Source organism: Miniopterus natalensis, chromosome 6, assembly GCF_054644295.1.
Source record: "Miniopterus natalensis isolate mMinNat1 chromosome 6, mMinNat1.hap1, whole genome shotgun sequence".
NCBI classification, from domain to species: Eukaryota; Metazoa; Chordata; class Mammalia; order Chiroptera; family Miniopteridae; genus Miniopterus; species Miniopterus natalensis.
This window is the reverse complement of record NC_142086.1, coordinates 18,901,317-18,918,952: the sequence shown is the minus strand read 5'-3', so window position 1 is coordinate 18,918,952 and position 17,636 is coordinate 18,901,317.

Genomic DNA, 17,636 nt, shown 5'->3' with positions numbered 1-17,636 from the left:
CATAAACTTTTCTTAAATTAAAATAATAAAACTTTATAGCTAATCACATGTGATAAGGTCACTTTGGGCATATATATATTTTCTGTTTGAAAACCTTAAACCTTGCCAAAAGTTCATATAACTGAACACATTCCTTTTTTGGTAGCCTAAAGAAATTTGGGTCCATGGGAACTCTCTTAGAATTAGCTGCATGTATATAGTAAAACAAGAATTTTCACTGCACATAAGGATTAATTCAAAGTCACTACATTAAGAAAAAAAAATGCCTTCAGGTAAAACCAAAACAGTGTCCTTTATCTTGTGTGTAATACTAAGCATGCATACAGAAATGGCCTATTTATACATTCATTTTATATGTTTCCTTTGAATTATCTCTTAGTGCTTTGTTAATTTTCCAATTCAGTGAATGCAGAAACATTTACCAGAGTTTTTCTAAAATGCTCATTAATGAGTCACTAATAAATATTCCAGATAAAGATTAAAATTCAAAACTAGTATTGGCACTTTGCATTTTTGAAGTGTTTTATAATTTTTAACCAGACACTACTCACCTTTTGTTACCAAGCGTGCCAATAATCACCAAGGTTTTGCTGGCTGAATAGGAAAACTCTCCTTGACACATTCTAGTTCTTAAAAGAAAGATACTGTGACTCACGATCTGTCTTTCTGGGATGATCCATTCAGTGATATGAGTTAAATATCCTTGAAGCAGTCAAATGACAGAGGCGGTGACATCAACAAAGCTGCAGCTCTTACACTGCATTTGAAACCTTGGCAAGAGTAAGAGATGTTGATGTTCTGAATCAAAGAAAAGAAAATTTCTATGGCTGGAAGTCGATAGTCAAGTTGTAATCTCATTTGAATACTTATTCAAAAGATATATTTGTGGCATAAATATATATGTGTATACATATATATATATTCATGACATGTCTCATCACAAAATATTCTAAGCATTTATGTTTTATGTAAATTATATGCAGGGTTTCATGAAGCTTGGAATCTTCTTTTTTATGTACTGACACTCAGTAAAGCCAGGTTATCAATTCCTCTCTCGGTTTTGTTTAACAAGTGTTATCTGTTAAGAGTTTGTTTACAGTTTGATGGTTTGGTGGAAAGGTCCTTAAAACGAGGATGGCTTTTCATGAAGGCAAAAGAAGAGGGGAAATTAGAGATACAGCAAGGATGAAGTTTTTGTCGTTACTGTTGCTGTTGTTGCAATTGTTAAAGAAATATCAAGTTGGTTCAAGAAGAGTGGGGAGAAAAGATTTATGAGTAAAAATAAAATCCAGAGACCGCTTACCCCAATCCTTCCTCTGTTCTCTTTTGACCAATTTTTATGAAAGATTTAATCGTGTTGGTCACAGAATTTTTCCTGTTGAATGTGAGATTAGGTGAAACTGGATATGAATAAAGATCAGTGGTAACGGTGATTTAAAGAAGTGTGTAATTGGGTGGAGTTTACTGACAAGGGAAGTTGGAACTACATGTTCCTTGTTGCAGGATAATGTTTCTGAATTTAGAAAGATATTCTTCTTTCATAGTAAATGATTCTGAAATGGATACACGTTCAAACCACATCAAAATGTGTCTTTGGCCTTTTTAGACAAAAATGACATAATAATGTAAAATAAAATACAGTAAACTTTATAGCCCTATGGCTTACTCTGTATAAGTAAACAATTTCTTACCTCTTCAGATGTAGGCATGCTGTCTTGGACAATAAATTATATACATTTTCACGCATGAAACATTCCTGCTGACAATGATTTTTCATTGCTCACACCAATTTGCATATTTTTAATGTGCTTAGAATTTAAGTAACATATGTAAAATATTTTCAATAGACTATTGCTCATAAAAATAAGTTAAAATTATAGACTACACATAATATATGCATTGAGTGAATTTTGTTTATTTAGATTGGAATAAACTAGCAATTTAAAAAACTTATACTATCCTTAAGGGTATCCTTTAAGGATATACTGTCAAGACTAATTAACATACAAATATCTGACCTAGAAAATCTATTTTTTAAGAGCTTTAGTTTCTAATGCTACATAATAAATACTGGCCTAATAATTAACACTTACATATTTCTTTTTCACGAAAGTAAAAAGAAAATTGCATTCACTGTACTTAACGTGTTGGATTACTTAGCTATTAGGATATTTCACATATAACTCTTAAAAGACATAACACAAAGAAGCAATTTTGTATCATAGTTCAGAGCACCATTTTTGACACCAGTGACTTGAGTTGAAGTCTTGACACTGCCACTTATTGCCAGGATGACCTTGTAAATACAGAAAAACATATAACCTAAGCCAAAGTTTTTCACAAGAAAGGAATTATATTTCTTAGAAATAGTGAGCCAGAAAAAAATATTAAATAATTTGTTGTTATTATCTACTACTTCCTTTGTAACTTTTTTCATCCTGTCTTGATTTTTATATTCTTTCAATGTTGTTTTTTTCAAATTTGCATCTTATGTCATCCCACCATCTTGCTCATGTTTCTGAGATATGCTGTTAATAGTTGCTTATTAACTATTCTCAAAACTCAAATAGTACCAATTGAAACTGTAATGTGTCACCATTGGCTGGCTAGCAGCTGCCTGATTAGAGCATTTAAAATACCATTGCTCTTTGTTTATTTTCTCCTTAGCTTCTCTTGCCCTAGGAGATGTATCAGCAAACATATTGCTACGAGAGATGTCTGAGATTTTGCTGCCTATGTTTTCCTCTAGGATTTTTATGGTTTCATGTCTTACATTTAAGTCTTTTGTCCATTTTGAATTTACCTATGTTCCTGGCAGTGCAATTTACAATAGCTAAGATCTGGAAACAGCCCAAGTTCCCATCAGTAGATGAGTGGATAAAAAAAGCTGTGGGACATTCACACCATGGAATACTATGCAGCTGTAAAAAAGAAGGATCTTTTATCCTTTGGGACAGCATAGAGGGAACTAGAAAGTATTATGCTGAGTGAAATAAGTCAGTCAGGGAAAGACAAATACCACATGATCTCACTTATATGTGAAATATAATAAACAAAATAAACTGATGATCGAAATGAATCCAGAGACCTAGAAGCATGAAACAGACTGAGGGGTCTCAGAGAGAAGGTGAGGGTGGGGGTGTGGGTGGGGAGAGATTCATCAAAGAATTTATATGTTTATAAACATAACCCATGGACACAGACATTGGAATGAGGAAAGCCTGGGGGTGGGATGGATGCTGGGTAGAGGGGATCAATGGGGATAAAAAGAGGACATCTGTAATATTTTCAACAATAAAGATAAAGAAACTTTAAAAAACCACAACAACCATTGCTCTTAAACCATTGTTCCTAAATGTAAAAAGCAGTAGCTTACTATAGCTCTTAACACATAAGGCTGAATTATCTCTTACATTAGCAGAGCATGAATGGAAGCTTACTGATCCATTCTAATGAGTGCTCTACCTTTATTATTTAAAACAAAAAACAGATGAGACTTAACAACATCCACAGGGGTTTGCAACATTTTAAATTCTTGATAAATCCAATATTGTCAATGTAGGTATGGATATAAATTGACTTGTGGAACCTAAGTTGATACATGAGTATGACATGGATTATGAAAAGCACATTTATTTTTCTATTTTTTAAAATAGCCTTTATATAATTTCTATTTTCACATCTTTCTTTCCTTTTGTTACTATGAATATATTAAATCTTCATGGATCACTTACACCTAGTTAGAAGAGATACTGCTTTCCAACTAAAGCATGGCTTTGAAATGGAGAACAGAATACTATAACAATTTTTTTTCTGTACAATGCAATGCAGGATAAATGATAAAAACAACTTGTAGAACTTTAATTAGCCTATTTAACTTTTACTAACTTACTATTGGTCCAGTTGCTCTGTCCTTTGTATTTTTTTTCTGCTTATGGATTTTTAAAATTGTATTTGTTTCTCATTTCCTTCTAAAACATTTTAAAATCAGGTATTCTATTTATGTCCTAAGATTTAACAATAAAACGTTGTCTTATAATTAAGCTTATACTAGTCTTCCTCCCATGAGGGGAAAAAAAACAACAAAAAACCTAGTAGTACATTTTTATAATACTATTTTTAAGCTATACATTTAGTTCACTGAACTTTCATTTATTTTTAGATTATATGAATATTTTTATTATTGTAGTAATGTGACATGTGATGGTAGACAATTTTTTGCACAGTTTTTTCTTCATAAACAAACAAAACAAAACAAAAACCAATTATTCAAGTAAGTTTCCTAATTTTTTTATTTTTTAAAAAATTTGTGATATCTTACTGTTCTAGATGAAGCAGAAATTTAAAGCCTTTAGCATGTTGTAAATGTTCTCAGTTGGTATACTAAAGTTCACTTGTGTTTCAAAACCTTTCCAGTGGCCAACAGATTTTGACTATTATTGTTGTATCTGGAGAACAGCAGATTAAACTGAAGAAGCCAAGAGATGCATTTGTAGTAATGTTGTAAATTGTTCCAAGCATGAGCCTACTCATTCATAATCACCTCGCTGGCTCCAAAGAATTAACAAATCTCTTTAGAATGCAAAGATATTGCCTCATGAGCACATATGGGAGTGTGTGTTCAATGTAGTAAACCATTCATTTCAGTAGTGACTTGGTACTAAAGTGACTGAATCAAGAGTGTAATATCTGCCCCCTAACTCCCGGCTGTAAAATCCAGCAGGGATTGTGGCCGAGAGACTGAGGGCCTTCTCTTAAAGGGCCTGCACATCAACTTCCTTGGACTCAGTTCCAGCACTGGGGCAGTAGCTTGAAAGTACCAGGACATATGGGGAGGAACTGAACAGTCTGGCATCAGGGCAAAACTGGAGGGGCATCTTTCTCCCAGACAGAAGAGCTGGCAGAGGTCATTATTCTCTTGCTGAGCACTCCCTCCCCCACTGTATCCGAGTCTCCATCAACCTGGCCAGCACTAATTGATTCCCAGTCAGGGTGTGTACAAGAGGCTCTTGAAGCATTAAACCATATCTGCTTATAACAGATTTTAAGACTGATTTTATATATCTAGATAAATGGGACCATCATCACCATCTTCTACAAGAAGAACCCCAAGACTCCTCATGGGGAAGAATATAAAAAATCATGAGAGCCAAGGGAGAATATTTTGTTCCAGGTAGCATAAAGATCTGTGAAATTTAGCTATTTTAAAAGTTAGAATCCTGTTTGTTTTTCTGTCTTCCTAGAAGATATAATATCAGCAGTAAAAGGCATTTATTTATTTATTTATTTATTTGAGCAACAAATCCTTACTGAATTCATGGGTGAAACTTGTGCTGAAGAAGTACTTCTAATGCTAAAAGATAAGTGGCCATACATCTAGTAGGAACACAAAATCTAACACTTTCTTTGACATCATGATAGAGTCAAAATAACTGTCCTAAAATGAAAGTCATTAACTCATCCTAGATTAAGTAAACTATTATTAGAATACTTTTATAACCCATTATGTAGCTGTAGTGTCTTGTCAATTTGATGATGTCTGAATGGCCACTTAATTTGGAGCCAAATGTTGTGCTGTTCTCATGGAATATTTGAATCACTTCATGGGGTCATCTTTCTATAGATTCTGATCTATGTCACAAATCACTGATTTTTTTCTAGAATAGTGTTGCCTACTAGTGAGATATAAGCTAGTTATATTTTCTATTATTCTGGCAGATTTATTCCTACCATGAAGAGTTGTCTCACACAGTTTTTGTTACTATCCATTTGAGAACCCTGGTTTGAATAGTAGACATTTTATCTTTGCCAAATTTATCTTCTTGAATTTTTACACTTTGCTAATTTCCAGCGGTTTCTGTTCTCCTAATTTGCAGGCAAATTCTGTGCCTTTCTTATACAATTATTGAACCATTCCATGAGCTTATTATTATTCTTATCAGAGACTCTGTATAAAAATATCAATGTAGTTTGTTTAGTATAAAATATGCCAAAGCATTTCTCCTTCATAAAAATAGAAATAAAATGGTTTGCATTAATTAAAAATACCTAACATAGGTGGTTTCTGAAAAATCCTTACTAAAGTTAACTCAGTTTCAAAATACCAAGAAAGAGTGCTCAATATTTAAAGTCTAGGTAGTTAAATTATACACAAATATGCAATTTCAGAATATGTTGAAATCCATTATTTATAATAACTAGTGATTTTTTTTAATTCTCATTCAAGGATATGTTTTTATTTATTTCAGAGAGAGGAAGGGAGGGAGGGAGAGAGAGAGAAAAAGAAAGAGAAAGAGAGACATGGCTGTGAGGGAGAAACATCATTCAGTTGCCTCCCATATTTGCCCCTACTAGCAATCAAACTTGCAACCTAGGTATGTGTCCTCACCTGGCATCAAACTGACAAACTTTTGGTGTCCAGGATTACATTACAATCAACTGAGCCACCTGACCAGGGTGCCAATGATTCTTAATAATAATATTAATTTTATTTTGGGTGACTGGCTTTGGATAGTTATCTTTTTATGCTCTCTCCTTGGACAAGATTCTCCCTTCTAATGGTAGGACTTGGCCAAGGTCATGGAAATTTTATAAAACTTGAAGTTTTCCTTGGAGACCATATATCTATTATCAACTCTTTAAAAACAGAGCATAGTCATTCTTGCAACTCTTTAGATCAGAGGAGTAAAAAACATAATGGCTCCATATTAAATCAACTTAGTACTATAAGAAAATTAATTATTGTTTTTATTTTTATGATTTAAATTTAATTTGAAATATGACAGAGTGCCTTATTCTGTTTGGGCTGCTATAACATAATACCAAAGATTGAATAGCTTATGAACAACAGAAATTTATTTTTATAGTTTCAGAGGCTGAGAAGTCCAAGATCAAGGCACTGGTAGATTTGGTGTCTAGTAAAAAGCCACTTTCTAGTTCATAGATGGCAGCTTTCTATTGTGTCTTCACATATTAGAAGGGGTGAGGGATCCTTGGCAGGTCTAATTATAAAGGTACTAATCCCATTAATGAGGGCTTTTCCACTCCCATGACCTAAGTACCACTCAAAGGCCCAACCTCCTAATACCATCACATTGGACATTAGGCTTCAACATAGGAATTTTGGGAAGCTAAAACATTCAGACCATAGCATGTGGCTTTATGAAAATATTGATGCATTGATATTGAAATTATTTGGTTCTAACTTGTGAATTTGCATAATACTGGTTTTCATTATCAATCCTACCATTAAATCTGGACATACTCTCAAAGGGCAAATTTTTGCTTCAGGTAGTGGTAAATATGGAATAGTGAGATGGTAAATCATGAGCAAGCAATGTTTGATTATTTTGCTGATAGCGCATTGGAATTACACAAACTATGCTCTCAGCGTTAGGCTTTTCATCAGAAGATGAGGTACTGCAAGGACCATATAAGAAATGCTGTTTTCTAAAAAAGTGTTCATAATGAGCCTGAATCCTTCTTTGACTTCTATCTTAATTGGATATTAAGGTAGCTTAATCAATAGCTGGAGATGACAATTCCAACTCTTAAGGGTTTTGCTCCTATTATTCTGCCTATGTTTGTGGTGCCACTGGCCCATAGGGTCTAAAAGGTCAAGATCTAGTCCTCAGTTTTATGTGGAAACAATTGATTATGTTACACTTAAAGGAGCAGATTTACAAGCAGTGGTTATTGTTTAATCAGTAAGGGCATTCACTTATACTTTTTTCAAATGTTTATTTCCTTGGGTAGATTCTATGTGTTCATATATATATATATACTTTAATTCCTCTAACTCAGTGATTTTCCACCCTAAATGATGTTTTCCTTATTAGATCTCTCATATTGCTTCTTAACCAATTGACAAAATTTCCTTAAACTTGAAAGTTTATTTCTATTGTTGCCACTAGACTTGTTTTTCTTCTTGTTAATTGGAATATATATATTCCAATATGACATTAGAAGAGTTTCATGAATAAAAAACATATTTTGGGAGCATTTACTGCTTTGAGCATTAAAGGGACTGTGGTGTCCTGGCTATCACAAGAAAGCCCCTTTCTGTTGCCAAGGGACAAGGGAAGAAAGTTAGGGGGCTAAAATATTAACTATTTGATTGCTTATTTCAGTAACTGAATTCTGTTATAAGATTCTGTATGTCAGGAGTGCTAAATATTATTTAAAGTCAAAGATGGAAAGTGGAATTTTTTAAGGGTTTTATGTTCTGTTTTAGAGTTCCCATGCTTTACTACTTCATTTAAAAAGTTAATTTTTTAGAGTATATATATATATATATATATATATATATATATATATGCTTGTTTCAGAAATAATTATATATCTGCTAAAAATGAATCATACAACATGATATCTAGTAATGCAGTTAAATGCATAGTAAATGCTGTTAAAGTGACAGTTGCTCTTTAGGCACAGCTGATATTCTTCTAATAGAGGGTAAAATAACAAAGTTTTCCCCCTAACTTTCAGGAATAAACTGCTAAATTTAAAATAATGTTATAAGTAAAATTTAAATATACTACAAATAACAATCATTTTAAATTGTAATATAAGAAATTATTATGAACACATTGGAGTGATTTTAAAATCAAGGTTATTAAAACTTTTCTGTAAATAGAAGTATCATTTCTGATATATTAAGCATAATTTTTCTAATTTGAGAATTAATTTTTGAAAAAAAGACTAAACCTAATTAAAATAAATTGAAGTTTTACTGCATTATACTAATTTTATCTTGAACATAGGCTTTGCTTACTTATTTTAACAATATCAATACATTAAAAATATCTTATTGCCAATCTTCAAATTTTAATTATTAACTACATCAATATTAGACATTAGTTTGAACATTTTGTATCCTATTAATCTGTTGTATAAAATAATTTATATTGAGAAAATAATCCTTGATATTATACATATAATATGGTCAAAATATAATAGCATACACATCATTAAAATACATTTTCTATAGTTTCAAGTAGTTCTTTTGATTGAAAATTCATGTTCAGTTGAAGAATCAAAACATCATAGTGTAAGACTGAATGTATAATTTTTATTTTTTTTACAGAAAAAACAATCCTTTTATTCTTTCTTAGCCCACTGTTATGAACTGAAGATTTGTTTCTCCCCCAAAATACATATGTTGAAATCTTAGCAAGATATCAGGCAGTCCTGTATAACGGTTGTTCTGTAGTTTAGTTGTAATTTTGATATGATTGTGAGAGGTTTCTAGTACATTTCTCTAAGCCACCATCTTGATAGGAATATCAGATTTCTGTTGTTTAAACCTCTGGTCTATGGTTTTCTGTTATAGCAGCCTGAACCAACATAATAGAATTTGCATGTATGTAGATGAAGGTGGTGGAAAAGGATTTGTTCTGTCTTCTATGATATTTTAAATATGGGCTTATAAAAGAGAATATTATTTTTTCATTATCTACAATTATATATAAAACCTATTCCTTTAATTTATACTCTATTTAAACACTATTTAAACCACTAATCAGGAATATGAAATTGAACATTTTTTATATAAATGGAAAGTTACAGTTGATGTACTTTGGGCTGATGAATCTTTATAATTTGGAAATAAAAACTGTATGTGTGTTATATGTGTATGTTCCAGAATATTTTAATATAGCATAAATTCTCAACCCTGGCCATACCTTAGAACCACCTGGGGATCTAACTAAAAAATTACTTTTGCTGGCAATCCACCTCCGGGGACTTAATGGGAAGGATCTAGGACTCAGAATTGGTACAATTTACTACAACCCAAAGGATTTTAATGTGCAGCAAGTTTTAAGAACCGCTTAACAAAGTACGAGCGGATAGCAGCAGAGAATTTCTTAATAATTTCTGCCTCCTCTGGTAAGAGGAGTGAGGGAGGGGCAGAGAGAGAGAGAGAGAGGTAGAGAGAGTGAGAGAGCACTGATTTCTCTCCTTGGGCAAAAACACGTTTGCTCTTTGCTCTAGTCAAGAAACAAATGTTGAGAGTGAGAGAAATTATTTGAGAGGAAAAATCTATTTGGGGCCTTTTCTTTCTGCCTATGAGGATGAAACATTGTGACCTACCACTTTTAATTTATCTTGGAAACTTTCAGGTGCTTTACACAATAAGCTTCCAAACCGGCTGTATATACTTTCCATTTCCGTTATGAGCACATTTAGTTTACTCTTCACGTCTTTCTGCTGTTAGCCAGGAAAGTAATAAAGATTTGGCATCTGCAATAAGTTGTGTTTGTCTTTGCAGGGAGCACTAACGTGTTTGTTTTAAGATATCATAACAGTTGTTGAGCCATTTTATCTAATGTGAAATTTAAAGCAGTGTAATGCCAGGACAAAAGTGCACAATCAGAAATATGCAAGTATTACATACGCTGCGGTGAGACTGTATTAATTTTTTTATACATGTGCTCCACATTTACTACTTTGTGCAGAGGCTCTGGCAAGCCTCATTGGCGTTTTCATGTACACTATTCAAGTTTATATGTACTGAGTTTGAAAGGGTGAAAATGCAATTGATGAATCTATCAGAAATTCCATCAGTGCCAACTACATATCTGATCACATTGTATCATTCGAACACAAAGTCCTGAGAACTATTTTAACAAAATCATCTCACTCTCAGATGGAGAATGTGCACTTACTGTTTGGGCTTGATGCATCTTTGTTTTGAGGACGTGACGTATATAAACCGTGGTCTCAGGAATAACTGCAACAGCCTGGGCTGTCATTTCCCTCTTCTAAGCATTCCCTTAGGAAGACAGGATCACTCGAATCCTGCAGGCACTGCTCCTCAAACATATTTTGAGAAGCAGAGCTGAGAAACAAAATAGGTGGGCTGCGGTAGACTTGGAAATGCATTTCCCAAATTGTGTTTTCATGAAGCATTAGCTACAGGGCTGGGGGGTGCCCATCAGACAGCCTCCAGCCTCTCCATCTTCCCCACATCGGCCCTGGGAGGGTCTTAAACTACAGCTAATGAGAAAGAGCGGGGAAGGAGTTGACGTGAGAAAGAGAGAGGAATGGTAAACGGTAATTCTGACCGGGAAATATCTTTATTTATGGAAGAGACAAGATGTCGAATCCTGTCCCCAGATGGTACATTTGTATAATTCTAAGCTTAAATGTCATTTCTGTGGATAACGAGACATTTTACGGTTGAATACACTGAAAATCTTGAATACAAAAGTAAAGCTGCATTTCCAACCTAAATAGTCTTGTAAACTCTTATTTAAAAGACTACTAAAATAAGTAACGCATCTGAGGAATTTTTATCTGGTTACAGGAGAAGAAACACTTTCTACTTTATATATTTTAAAAGAATGGCAGGAAACAAAAATATATGTCATGAAGCACTCATATATTTATTATTTATGTTGTAAGTTTTATGTATAATGATAAACTTTGTGTAATATGTGAATATGTATTATCTTTTGATAGTTGTAAATTTAAGGATAGAAACAACATGAAGACTAGGGCTTCTTACTGTCCCACTCACTGCTATGATGTCAGAGTCTAAAAGTGTCTAACACATGCTAGACATTTAATAGTGATTTTGAGTGACTGAATGAATGAATCAGTTATTTTTGACAGGCTACTTAGCATATCTTTCTATCTTAAAATCAAGTCAATATTATACATCCAGGATATTCTTCTTATTTATTGCAAAACATGCTAAAACATACGTAATCCTTTTTTTAAAAATTTGCTGCAATTGATTTCTCTGTTTTAACAAATCTCCCTTTTCTTCTTTGACTATCCAAACTCTTTTTGTCAGTCTGTAGGTCTGCAATGCATTCTACATTTTAGCCACATTGGTCTTCTAACTCCATTTTTTAAATTAATTTTAGCAATATTGTATACATTCCATGCCATGTAATGAATTGTAATATTTTACTCTTCTCTAATTATTCCGACAGTACCTTTTAATATACTCTATTATATTGCAAGGCTTTTTAAATGACTTTGGTATGCCTTGTAATTTGTTGTTGTTCTTCTCCCTTCTGTACTAGATATGGTTGTTTTCAAATATATCTGCTACACCTCCTGTGAGTTAGTACAGCTATGCGGTGCTGACAGCCTCACATGTCAAGCCCCCTTACCTCTCTCCTGGCTTCTCTGCTGCTCTCCCTAAAGTCTTTCTTGAAGAACTTGGAAGCTTGCTTAGCCCCCATGCACACCGGTGTGCAAGAGATGTCTCCACTGATGAGAGCAGGACTTGTCAGCTAGAACTCACAGTCTCTCCATATGCCACTGACACAATTCTGAGGTGTGCTACTCAAAGGATCCCAGAGAACTGAGCTCCACTTGCTCATATTGATAATTTTTTCATTAGTACACCCTTTGTTGGCTGATCTCTCTTCATTGTGTACATTTTCTATTTTCACTTGTAATTACTGGTATCACTTTCTAAATAAGAAACTTGCCCTCAGTTCCTTGACTAAGGATGTGCTTTCTCAAATTAGGACAAGGTATTCTCTAATTTTTGTGTCACTGGCTCCTTTTCCTTCAGAATTCAGTTTAAATATCATGGTAAGCTGAATAATAGTCCCCTGAAGTTATCCATTTTCTAATTTCCAGAAGCTGTGAATATGCTACCTTACATAATAAAAGGGACTTTCTAGGACATGGTTAAGTTAAAATCTTGAATTATTACCCTGGATTATCCAGGTGGGACCAATGTAATAACAACAATCCTACTTAAAGTCAAAGAGAAAAAAGAAAATGGAAGGACAGTTCAGAGAAGAGAGAAGCTGGTACACTAGTGGTTTGGAAGGTGGAAGGAGGGGCCCCAGAACAAGGAATGAAGGCCCCCAGAAGTTGGAAAGGGCGTAGAGACAGGTTACCCACTACATCCCCCAGGAGGAATGCAGACGTGCAGACACATTTTGGACTTCTGATTTCCAGAACTATAAGATAATAAATTTGTTTTTTATGCCACCACATTTGTAGTAATATGTTACAGCAGCAACAATAACTAATACAAACATCAGTACCTCAAAAGCTTTTCCTGATCTCTGTGGAAAATTTCTCTCAGAAAAATATATGGAAAAGTATGATATAGTTTTGTTTTGTCACCTAATAAACATTCCACATTCACTGGAACAAAGGACTTCATAAACCTTTTATTTATTTTATTATCTTTGTAATAGTATTATTACTCACATGATGTTATGGAAAAATCTGTTTTCCCATCTCTAATTTATAAACTGACAAAGTTTTTTTCTCAAGATAGCGTCCTACAGGTATTGCTGAACTTTCTCACCGGCATTGTTTCCTTAGTCTATTTCAGTGGAAAGCCACAGTTTTTTATTTCTCTGTTTTCTCGACCCGTGGGTCTGACATATGCTTTATAGTTTATAGATGTGTGACTTGCATGCCTACAGAGATTTTGCACTGTGTTATTTAGCTAAACTGGAGACTGTCATCTTTACAACAAATAAGCACTGAATATCTTACTAATATAACTCCTATATTACAAGTCTCTACTCTCTTAACAGATAGGAAACTTATTTGACATGTTCTCTTATCTCCCAATGTGCATATAACATCCTTGATCTCCTGAGTAAAAACAGAACAAAAATGAAACAAAGACAAACACACACATAAAAAAAACAACAACCTCAACAACCTGAAATACCCAAGGAAAACATCCAATTGCTGCCTGGTCATCACCCTCATGCTTCTCCTGCGCATAAATCTACCTACTTTATCCAAGTAGCAGAGGCTCAAAGTCATGGACCTTAATGATTGCATGTAGCCACACCCTGCTATTTTATGGATCTCTATTGAAAAGTCAAGGGTTTTCATGTTTTTCGTGTACTTGGTATATTATCCAATTTTCATAACTGATTTTAGATATGGTGCTGATGTATTTTATACTATTTTTCTTTAGGAGGTGACATATCAGTTGAGAGAATTGAACAAACAGAAGGACCAAGCCATAAGGAAAAAGAAGGAAAGGACTCTCTGAGAGAGGGCACCCCATACACAACTTTCCTTAGGAAAATGGGATTATATTCATGAAACAGGACAAAGTGTAGGGAGAATAAGGAAGGGCAGGATTAGATACAGTTTGACAGACTGGCTAGAACATGAACATTTTTTGAGGTGGTCATAAAGAGGCTAGGTTCTCATTATTGCAATGTGATGTCACCAGCAACCTAACCATGATCTTAGTGACCACCCTAGCTACTGTGGGAATAAACTGTAGCACAGATAATTCCCCTTTATTGGCTAAACACACATACACACACACACACACAAAAAAAAAAAAAAAAAAAACACACAAAAAAACCCACAGGCAAAAAAAGCACTGATTTTGTCATTGGCTTTCTTTCAGTCAATAAATTTGGTAATTTAAATTTTAAATTTGTAACTCTTTTCCATGGAATCAATAAAGTTCTCTTTTGTTTTGTTTTGTCTTTCAATTTGAGTGAAAATAAGTCATCCAAATATTTTAATTTGTCTTCAGCTGATTTTCATCATAAAGTGTTACTTAACCCAAACAGTGAAAACATGTAAAATGTCATTTCTCAATTTCACGGTTTTCCCTCTTACAAATACTGTATGGCTACTTTAGGTATAGAATATTCCCAGTAAAGGTTATTTTCTTTTTCTCTTTTAGAATATTTTCCCTTTTATAAAATTTCTTTCTTTAGCTTCTCTGTTTATATTACTTTTTTACTTATGGCTAATATTTTTCTTAACAGGAAAAGAAAACAGATTTTGAACACTATGACCACTGTTTCCCCTCTCCCATCACATGAAATTGACCCTAAATAAATTATAATCCATAAACAGGATTCTTCTTTAATTTACACACTAACACTATCTACATCTAATATAGCACCCTTAAGAGCTAGACATAAGTAGATAAGTAGGACTCTAGATAAATGAGTGTCTCCATATAATGATAGTATTTTGCCAAAGATATAATAAACATAATGATCATCATCTGATTTAATACAGATAAATACTCAAAACCAGTCAGCAAGTGATAATCTACCCAGGGCTGAATATATTCTATGTAGATAGAGATGTAAATATGAATTGTTTGCTCGACACTTCAGTAGCAGTGATTACAGTCCCCTCAGCATGAACAGCACTAACATGAAGAGCAACAATAAGACTGGGAGGAGAAAGATTATGTGGAAAAGGGAGAGGAAGGTGAGAACAAATAGGAATTATAGCAACAGAAGCACTGCTGATGGTAATCTTAATACCAATAAAATGTAGGCACAAATAGAATTCTAGCCAAAAGTCATAGTTGATTGCTCTCAATTACCTTGGATACTACATGAGTAACTTCTATAACTCCTTTTATTGGCTTCCATTTGGTTCCATCAATCTGGATAATTCAAAATAGGTATTGCTAAGAAGACTTGTACTGGGCACTTGTAAACTAGGTCAGGATTACTCTCATTGGCAGCCTCAGTAATTTTATTCAGGTTAGAGGTAGTGAAGCTTAAATGAGTGATTAATCCATTAAAAAATATATCATAAGAAATATAGTAACAGGCTTAATACATTTCTCACCTATAAATGTAATTAATCTGAACTAGATTGATCTTGTAAACACTTGTCATAAAATAGAATTGACTTAAAGAATAAAAGAATGTGCTATTTTTGTTTGCCTAATGATCATTTTAGTGGGATAACCTATTAATGCAGGACCATGAAACTCAATTGCAACAAAACTTTGTTGGGTTAAGACAAAGTGATATGGAGATCTGTGTAAACTATCTTTGTTTAGTTGCATAGACTCTCTTTTCTTAGAAATGTTAGGTAACGATGGGTATAATATATTTTTTCTTTGCTTTAATTCGGCAAATACTGTAGAAAGGTGCCAGGTTAAATATTTAAGGAAGTAAACAGGTGACATCACAATTTTATAGGGTTCTTACAAGAAATTATGCACTATTGCTCATCTTATTAATTCCAGGTATGAAAGCCAAACAAATATCAGCATAGCAATCATGTAGTTTCTTTAATATTCATTATGGTCTATCAAAATCTAATTTTATGTTTAGTTTTCTTTTAGTTGCCTGGAATTAATTTGAGAGTGCTACTCTTGCAATTTTCATATTGATTTTTATTACCAAAATAAAATGATATTTCTATGGTTGTTTCCTCTTCTTGCATTAGTTCTAAAAAATCACAACACTTTAATTAAATCTTTGTGTTAATGGGCTTAGGACTATTTCCCACCTCAATAAATTAGAACTACCAAATCTGTTCAGTTTACTCAAACTGCAATCAATGCTAATTTCCTTTTGGTTCAGCAATTTCATTTACTTGCATATTGGAAGTTCAATTATTTGCAATTACACTTTCACTATATTAAGATAAATGTGATATAACATCTAAATTATAACTTACAGAAGCTCAATTTTTATTATTTTGTGTATTGGATCCCATTTATAAATAATCTTAGGAAAAAACGTGTGTTTTTAATTCTAATATTTCTGCATTTTTCTGGGCATTATTTATTCAAGTATACACATAAGCACATTCACTGTCAACATAAACATTTGAAATGATAAGATAGCAAAAGTAACAAGCAAAAGTAGGAGGAATTCACAACCATCTGGCGCTCTTCTGTAGCATGAGTTTTGAAACCTAGATGTTACTCTATGCTCCTTCCTTTTCAGTGAATTCTTTCTCGGTATTTTAGATTTCAAACAACACTAAAGTTGTGGGGTAATAAGCAATTTTAGTTAATGCCAATACATTTTCCACAAGTGTGCAAGATTGAGTCACATTTCTTCTGTATATCTAAAGCAAGTCTGGTCTTCACCTTTTATTTTAAAAAGAGAAATTAGTGTTTTGGTTATTATCACCAAAAGAATGCTATACATAATTAAAACCCCCAGCTTTTCTGAAACAATAAGAGTAACAAAAACTTTTGCGTGCTATGTAGTGAATATTGTAAAGACTGCATTTGTATTTTTCAACAAAGGTGCATGAGAAACAACTAACCCTGGATAGTTTGAATAATTTTATTTTAAACAATGAGGCATATTTTCTAATAGATGGAGTAAAAAGGATGTGCTAGCCTTACCTTTCAAATCAATGAAATCTTTTGTTTGTTTGTTTTTAATGTTTTCAATAGTCTGATTAAATTTTTCAAGAGATCCTATTTGACTAAAAGACTTTTGTCATGGAGAGAAGGGTGACTTTTTGAATTATTTCCCCTTACATTCTACCTATGTTTCTTATATTCCTAAAGAATTTATTTTCAATTTCTTGAGATCTGGGTTAAGAAAATACACACAAAATTTGGGGTTCCATTAAAAAAACAGAATTTTTATATGGGAAGTGAAATCAATTCTGAAATTAATATTTAAAAAGATTTTAATACATTCTGATGCTCTTAATTGCCTTCTAATATTTTCACAATTTAATCTTAAGCTTGTTATGCTAATCAAAACTGTGATCAATTTTTTTATATTTTCACGAAGATTTACATCTGTAACTTGTAAAATTCCTGTTACTCATACTCATACAATCAATAGTAAAAATAGTAGAAATATGACTTGTAAATATGAATTCTAATTTCTATGTCAATTGTTTTTTAAAAAACTTACTGTATCCCATGTTGAATTAAAAGT